Below are 8,876 nucleotides of genomic sequence, written 5' to 3' on the forward strand. Positions count from 1 at the left end.
GGTACATACAGCGGGGGCCACACTGAGCTGACGGGTACATACAGCGGGGGCCACATTGAGCAGACGGGTACATAGAGCGGGGGCCACATTGAGCAGACGGTTACATACAGCGGGGGGCCACACTGAGCAGACGGGTACATACAGCGGGGGCCACATTGAGCAGACGGGTACATACAGCGGGGGTCACACTGAGCAGACGGGTACATACAGCGGGGGCCACATTGAGCAGACGGGTACATAGAGCGGGGGCCACATTGAGCAGACGGTTACATACAGCGGGGGGCCACACTGAGCAGACGGGTACATACAGCGGGGGCCACACTGAGCAGACGGGTACATACAGCGGGGTCACACTGAGCAGACAGGTACATACAGCGGGGGCCACACTGAGCAGACGGACACATACAGCGGGGGTCACACTGAGCAGACGGGTACATAGAGCGGGGGCCACACTGAGCAGACGGGTACATACAGCGGGGGTCACACTGAGCAGATGGGTACATACAGCGGGGGGCCACACTGAGCAGACGGGTACATACAGCGGGGGCCACACTGAGCAGACGGGTACATACAGCGGGGGCCACACTGAGCAGACGGGCACATACAGCAGAGGCCACATTGAGCAGACGGGTACATACAGCGGGGGCCACATTGAGCAGATCGGTACATACAGAGGGGGCCACACTGAGCAGACGGGTATGACGCGCCCCCTGGGCCATGTTGTTAGGGATACCCGGAGCCGGATCAGATGGGGGTTGTAGTCTCCGAGTGGCTGTGACCCGGTCCGTGCCCAGGGTGTCAAACTCAGTGTGCGGCAGTCCTTGCAGATGTTCTTAGTGTCGACTACGCCACCCGTTGATTTGCGGTCAAAAGGCCGCCGCTGCAGGATGGTCCGCTGAGGCTGGTGGTGTGTGTGCAGCTGTGGTAGTATAACCCCCAACGGGAGGGGTATAGCCTCAGGGGGTCAGACGTGGAGGATGGTGGTTGTGAAGGTGCAGCAAGGAGACTCAGAGGCATGAAATGCAGTTTCAGGGTTTTTACTCACTGGTGTTGCTCGGGTCACTCTGTACAGCAGTGACCACCCAAGCCGTGCTGCGTCCACCAGGTGCGGGACTCGGTCAACCCCCAGGCAATTCTGGAGCGTGGTCCTGAGCTCCTTTCTGACTCTCCCTTCCTCTGGCCGTTCCCACCAGGGATCCACTTATGTCCGGCTCCCTCGGGTCTCTTGTTGGTCAAGCCTCCTCTGGGCTCCCTGACCCTATGCTCGGTGTGCCTTTCTAGTGGATTTGGTGAGGGTCGTGGCAGATCCTGCCCACAACCTCCGGTTCCTGGCTAAGGTTTGCTTTGGCCTCCGCCAGCTTGGGATCCGGTACCCTTTTGCCGACCCTTCACCCTTTTGTCCTTATTCTGGGATCTTGGGGTCCCCTCTCGTACTGCGCCTCTGGGTCCCTCTTCCTTCTTCTCTCCTGGAGTTACTGCTGACTCACTGACTGACTGACTGACCCTGTCCTAAGATGGTGCCCACCTTATATACTCCCTCTATGTGTGAGCTCAGGTGACCAGCACCCAATGAGCTCCTACATTTACCCAGACTACTCCCCCTATCTGCCCCTACACTACTGGGATGTTCCACCCCCCTCCCACTCCAGCCAGGGACAGACGCTGTCGTACCTGCACATAAACTGGTGGGAGTACCGTCGTTCTGTCCCCCGGAAATGGGATGTATGTAGTGCATGCAGCCTACTGAGCTCAGTTCCACACTCCATCCTTACCCGGGAGTGGAATACCACACCTCTGGCTTGAGGTGTAATACCCCTGTAGCAGCCGAGTCCTCAGGGTGCTACATTCCCCCCTGGTAAATCACAGCACGTCCTCGGGCTGTAAAAGAATAAAAACATCCACAAACATACAATTTTTTTTTTTCAAAACATCATAAACATATAAAACATTATATATATATCATCAGCATAAAACTTTTCATATAAAACTTTTCATATTAAACATTCTTGTTCCTCCGGCCACGGTGCAACTTGTGACCGGGTAAAGTGCAACAGTCTCTTGTAGTAAAAACAACAGTTTCCTATAAAACCGGTAGGGGGCGCCTTAGAAAGCGCAACTATATACAAGGGAAGGTATGGCCGCTCTCAGTCCTCGGCCAGTGGGATTAGGGATGACTGCTCACAGTCCTCAGCCTGTGGGGAGATGGGACACACTGTAACAGTTCACTGGTCCCAACGGGGACTACACTTTTGTAGCAACAGTTTTTGTACCCACACGGGTAACTATTTACATATTCTATTTACAGTTCATCAGTGGCGGTGTGCTCTTGGCTGAGGGTAATCTTTAGACCCGTCCGGGTCCTCTTGATCCTCCTCACCCCGTAGCTCCTTCTCAGTAAGTCTATGCACGTGCAGGGCATACGGGCCCTTGGCGCACTGATGCCGGGTGAAGGTGACCTCATCACCCAAGTATAGGTCACGACCTCTGTGTCCCTCCGGCAGATGACTTTCAACGTCTCTGCGGGTGACAAAGACGTCGCCGGGGGTCTTGTGGTCCCGGATGAAACCCCACCCGTGCTCCAACTGGAATTTTATTACAGTCCCGCTGGCACGGGGACCGTGGGCAGCACGGGGGTTTCTGCGGGCTCGGCTCTTCTGCTTGGCGCTCTTCACTTGGAGCCGCTCCTCGCGGACCCGCCTCTCTCGTCGCTCTCTAGCAAAAACCTCCAATTGTTGCCGGCAGCACTCCGCACGCTGGGCTGTGGCTGCCCGGGTCTCCTCGGTGAACCCGATGAGGTCTTCTCCGGTGGGGTCCCACGCAAACTGTGCTTCCTCCAACGAGAGTGGGGTGATCTTGGCGGGCGCCGGAGCCGGGATCAGGGTCTCATCCAGGGGTCTTTCCTTCCGGAGTCGGGGATGGTAATACTCCTGTGGCCACACAAAGGGCTGCCCATCCGGGCATGTGTGCTGGGCAAATAGGTCTTCACCCAGGTGTGGCGCTGTGGACGTTGAGGGCGCTGTTGTGGTGGCGGCGCCCGGGTTCACCAGGCCTTGCGACCAGGCTTGGGGTACCCTGAATGTAAAGGGCACCGTGAAGACGGCGGCGCCCGGGGTTACCTGGCCCAGTGACCAGGCCAGTGGCTCAGTGGAGGTAGAGGGCGCTGTTGGCACTGCGGCGCTCGGGGGCACTCGGCCTTGCGACCAGGCCGGTGGCGTCTCCTGCTTGGCCGTGCTCCGGATCGAGGCGCGTGACGTCACAGGGGGCGTGGCCGCGGCTCCGGCCGCTTGAGGCCTAGCTTGGAGCGATGACGCAGAGGCTACGGGAACGGTGAGTGGGGCTTCGGGCTCTGCGACGGGGAGCTGGGGCAGGTTTACGGCTTCTGGGCACGGGATATTGTCGTCCCCATTACCTGCCTTCATCTCTTCGGCTCCCTCCGCGGCGTCGTCTCCGGCCGTCGTCCCTCCTTCGCCGTCCTCAGAGGTGGACTTGCTCCTCGCTGCGGGTGGCATGCTTCGCTGGCAGGCTCCAGCCTGCAGGGCCATCTCTCGGGTCCACTCCGCCAGTGTTTCTCGCTGCACCCGGGCCATCCTTCGTGCGAGGCCCTCCAGCGCGGTCTGTGCACGCTCCCGATCTCCGGGGAGCTGAGCCAGGATCTCCAGCAGGCCTTCTGGAGTTGTCGCTTGCAACAGGCTCCTGACCACTGGGTCGGTGCTGCCTGCCTCTCCCTCGATCTCCGGGTACGGCTCCTCCAGACTCCTCTCCAGACTCCTCTCCAGACTCCTCCAAGCTGCACCCATCTTCTCTGTTTTGTTCTGTATCCGCCCACATTGAGGGTCGTCCTGGGGCAACTTTGTGATTGCCAGTTCCAGGGGCAGTTCCCTCACGCTGATGGACATATCAATCATCACAGTCTGTGCTGGTGGGGGCGGTTTCCACTTTTGGCGCCATTCTTGGTCCTGGCCCACAATGGGAGGTGGCCTCTTGCCATCCTCTGGCACGCCCATAATGGCGTCCGCTCTGCCAAGGCGGGAAATCTTCTCAGATGGCGGGAACCGCTTCCCAGTGGCGGGAAACACTGCAGATGGCGGGAAAAGACTGCAGATGACGGGCAAATGGCGGGAACTGATCCGAGATGGCGTCCGATGGCGGGGACCCTCTGGAATTGGCGGGAGACTTCGTTTTGAGGTAAATGCGAATTTTTCTTCAGGCACGCAGTACCCGGTTGTTGCGGGCACGTGATCCTGCCGACTACGCCAAAGTTGACGCGCCCCCTGGGCCAGTGCTGTTTGGGATACCCGGAGCTGGATCTCGATGGGGGTAGTAGTCCTTGTGGCGGTGACCCGGTCCGTGCCCAGGGTGTCAAACTACGTGGCAGTCTATGGCAGTAGATGTTACTTTGATTGTCGACTACGCCACCCGTTGAGTGCGGCTTTGAAGCCGCCGCTGCAAAGCAGTCCGCTGAGGCCGGTGGTGTATGTGCAGCAGTGATGATATAACCCCCAACGGGAGGGGTATGACCTCAGGGCAGCAGGTGTGGATGATGGGGGTTGTTGTGGTGTAGAAAGGAGACTCTGAGACGGGAGGTGCAGTTCAGGGTTTTTACTTACTGATGTTCTTTTGGTCACTCTGGCCTTGAGTGACCACCCGAGCCGTGCTGCGTCCACCAGGTCCTGGACTCGGCCAACCCCCAGGCAATTCTGGAGCGTGGTCCTGAGCTCCTTTCTGACTCTCCCTTCCTCTGGCCGTTCCCACCAGGGATCCACTTATGTCCGGCTCCCTCGGGTCTCTTGTTGGTCAAGCCTCCTCTGGGCTCCCTGACCCTATGCTCGGTGTGCCTTTCTAGTGGATTTGGTGAGGGTCGTGGCAGATCCTGCCCACAACCTCCGGTTCCTGGCTAAGGTTTGCTTTGGCCTCCGCCAGCTTGGGATCCGGTACCCTTTTGCCGACCCTTCACCCTTTTGTCCTTATTCTGGGATCTTGGGGTCCCCTCTCGTACTGCGCCTCTGGGTCCCTCTTCCTTCTTCTCTCCTGGAGTTACTGCTGACTCACTGACTGACTCACTGACCCTGTCCTAAGATGGTGCCCACCTTATATACTCCCTCTATGTGTGAGCTCAGGTGACCAGCACCCAATGAGCTCCTACATTTACCCAGACTACTCCCCCTATCTGCCCCTACACTACTGGGATGTTCCACCCCCCTCCCACTCCAGCCAGGGACAGACGCTGTCGTACCTGCACATAAACTGGTGGGAGTACCGTCGTTCTGTCCCCCGGAAATGGGATGTATGTAGTGCATGCAGCCTACTGAGCTCAGTTCCACACTCCATCCTTACCCGGGAGTGGAATACCACACCTCTGGCTTGAGGTGTAATACCCCTGTAGCAGCCGAGTCCTCAGGGTGCTACAGGTACATATAGCGGGGGCCATACTGACCAGACGGGTACATACAGCGGGGGCCATACTGAGCTGATGGGTACATACAGCGGGGGCCATACTGAGCTGACGGGTACATACAGCGGGGGCCACATTGAGCAGACGGGTACTTAGAGCGGGGGCCACATTGAGCAGACGGTTACATACAGCGGGGGGCCACACTGAGCAGACGGGTACATACAGCGGGGGCCACATTGAGCAGACGGGTACATACAGCGGGGGTCACACTGAGCAGACGGGTGCATACAGCGGGGACCACACTGAGCAGACGGGTACATAGAGCGGGGGCCACACTGAGCAGACGGGTACATAGAGCGGGGGCCACACTGAGCAGACAGGTACATACAGCGGGGGCCATACTGAGCAGACGGGTACATACAGCGGGGGCCACACTGAGCTGACGGGTACATACAGCGGGGGCCACATTGAGCAGACGGGTACATAGAGCGGGGGCCACATTGAGCAGACGGTTACATACAGCGGGGGGCCACACTGAGCAGACGGGTACATACAGCGGGGGCCACATTGAGCAGACGGGTACATACAGCGGGGGTCACACTGAGCAGACGGGTACATACAGCGGGGGCCACACTGAGCAGACGGGTACATACAGCGGGGTCACACTGAGCAGACGGGTACATACAGCGGGGGCCACACTGAGCAGACGGACACATACAGCGGGGGTCACACTGAGCAGATGGGTACATACAGCGGGGGCCACACTGAGCAGACGGGTACATACAGCGGGGGCCACACTGAGCAGACGGGTACATACAGCGGGGGGCCACACTGAGCAGACGGGTACATACAGCGGGGGCCACACTGAGCAGACGGGTACATACAGCGGGGGCCACACTGAGCAGACGGGCACATACAGCAGAGGCCACATTGAGCAGACGGGTACATACAGCGGGGGCCACATTGAGCAGATCGGTACATACAGAGGGGGCCACACTGAGCAGACGGGTACATATGTAGCACCCTGAGGATTCGGCTGCTACAGGGGTATTACACCTCAAGCCAGAGGTGTGATATTCCACTCCCGGGTAAGGATGGAGTGTGGACCTGAGCTCGGTAGGCTGCATGCACTACACACATCCCATTTCCGAGGAGCAGGCCGACGGTACTCCCACTTAGAAATGTGCAGGTACGACCGAGTCTGTTCCTGGCTGGAGTGGGAGGGGGGTGGTACATCCCAAGTAGTGTAGGGGCAGATAGGGGGAGCAGCCTGGGTAAAGATAGGAGCTCATTGGGTGCTGGTCACCTGAGCTCACACATAGAGGGAGTATATAAGGTGGGCACCATCAAAGATCAGGGTCAGTCTTTGCAGAGGAGTCAGTCTGCCACAGTCGGTCAGTCTGTCAGAGTAAGAAGCAGAGGTCCAGATGAGCCTGCAGAGAGAGAGAGGAGCAGAGAAGGAAAGACCCAGAGGGGACAAAGAGAGGACTCTGAGAACCCAAATTCAATCCCCGGGTGAAGAGTCGGCAATAGGGTACCGGATCCCAAACTGGTGGGGGCAAAAGCACACCCTAGCCAGAGACCGGAGGCCGTGGGCAGCGTCTGCCACGGCCACCCACCACATCCACCCCGAAGGCAAACCACGTGGAGGGTCAGGGAACCCAAGGCCAAGGGTCTCCCAACAGAAGGCCCGAGGGAGCTGGACCTAGGTGGATCACTAGTGGGGACGGCCAGAGGAAAGGACAGAAGGAGAGCTCAGGGTCACGCTCCGGACTTGTTTGGGGGTTTGCTGAATCCAGGACCTGGTGGACGCAGCACGGCTCGGGTGGTCACTTGAAGCTGGAGTGACCGGAACATCAGCAGTGAGTAAATACCTTAAACTGCACAACCCGACTCTGTCTTCACTTAACATCTATGCTGCACCACCACAACCCCCATCCTCTGCACCTGACCCCCTGAGGCTATACCCCACCCGTTGGGGGTTATACTACCAAAAGCTGCACCAACACCATCAGCCTCAGCGGACCCTGCTGCAGCGGCGGCCATAGTGACCGCAATACAACGGGTGGCGTAGTCGACATTAAGAACTTAATAACATCTGTAGGACTGCCACATACAACTGAGCTTGACACCCTGGGCACGGACCGGGTCACAGCCACTCGGAAGACTACAACTCCCATCTGATCCGGCTCCGGATATTCCCCTAAAGAATATGGCCCAGGGGGCGCGTCAACTTTGGCGTAGTCGGCAGGATTACGTGCCCGCAACACCCGGGTACTGCGTGCCTGAAGAAAAGAACGAGTTTACCTCAAAAAGAAGTCTCCTGCCGGTTCCGGAGGGTCCCCGCCATCGGACCCCATCACAGGTCGATTCCAGCCGGTTGTCCGCCATTAACAGTGTTTTCCCGCCATCTGCAGAGTTTCCCGCCACTGGGAGACGATTCCCGCCATTTCCGAAGGTTTCCCGCCTTGGAAGAGCGGACGCCATTATGGGCGTGCCAGAGGGTGGCAAGAGGCCACCTCCCATCGTGGGCCAGGACTGAAAATGGCGCCAAAAGTGGAAACCGCCCCCACCAACAGAGACTGTGATGCTAGAGGTGTCTGTCAGCGTGAAAGAACTGCCCCTGGAGCTGACAATCACCAAGTGGCCCCGGGACCGCCCTCGAAGTGGGAGGACTGAGAAGAAGAGAGAAAAGATGGGTGTCGCTTGGAGCAGTCTGGAGCGAGCGCACCCGGAGGCAAGAAGCCTGGAGAAGAGTATCGGAGGAGCTTACCCGGAGATGGCGAGAAAGCAGAGCAGCACCGGCCCGTTGGCCAGGAGCCTGCTAGAAACAGAGGAGGGAGAGCAGAGCAGCACCGGCCCGCTGGCCAGGAGCCTGCTGGAGACAACAGAAGGAGAGCAGAGCAGCACCGACCCGTTGGTCAGGAGCCTGCTGGAAGCAACGACCCCACTAGGCCTAGTGGAGGTCCTAGCACAGCTCCCCCGAGACCGGGAGTGTGCACAGACCGCTCTGGAGGGCCTCGCAAGGAGGATGGCCCGGGTGCAGCGAGAGACGTTGGCGGAGTGGAGCCGTGAGATGGCCCAGCAGACCGAGACCCGTCAGCGGAGCACGTCGCCCGAGACGAGGAGACAGACCGCCTCTGAGGATGGTGCAGGAGGACTGAAGGCCGGAGACGGCGCCGAGAAGGGAGCCGAACGAATGGAGGCAGGTAAAGGGGACGTCTATACCCCGAGCCGGGAAACCGCGTGCCTGCCCCAGCTCCCCGTCGCAGAGCCCGAAGTATCCCCTGCCGTGCCCGTCGCTGCAACGTCACCGCCGCAGACTAGGCCTCAAACGGGAGCCGCGACCCCTGTGACGTCACACGCCTCGACCCTGAGCGTGACCAAGCAGGAAGTACCACCAGCCTGGTCGCAAGGCCTAGTACCCCCGGGCGCCGCAATACCAATAGCGCCCCCTACCTCCGCGGAGCCCCCGGCCTGGTCG

This window comes from Phyllobates terribilis, unplaced genomic scaffold, assembly GCF_046119375.1.
Source record: "Phyllobates terribilis strain yellow unplaced genomic scaffold, ASM4611937v1 Scaffold_13__5_contigs__length_258822181, whole genome shotgun sequence".
Classification (NCBI taxonomy): Eukaryota; Metazoa; Chordata; class Amphibia; order Anura; family Dendrobatidae; genus Phyllobates; species Phyllobates terribilis.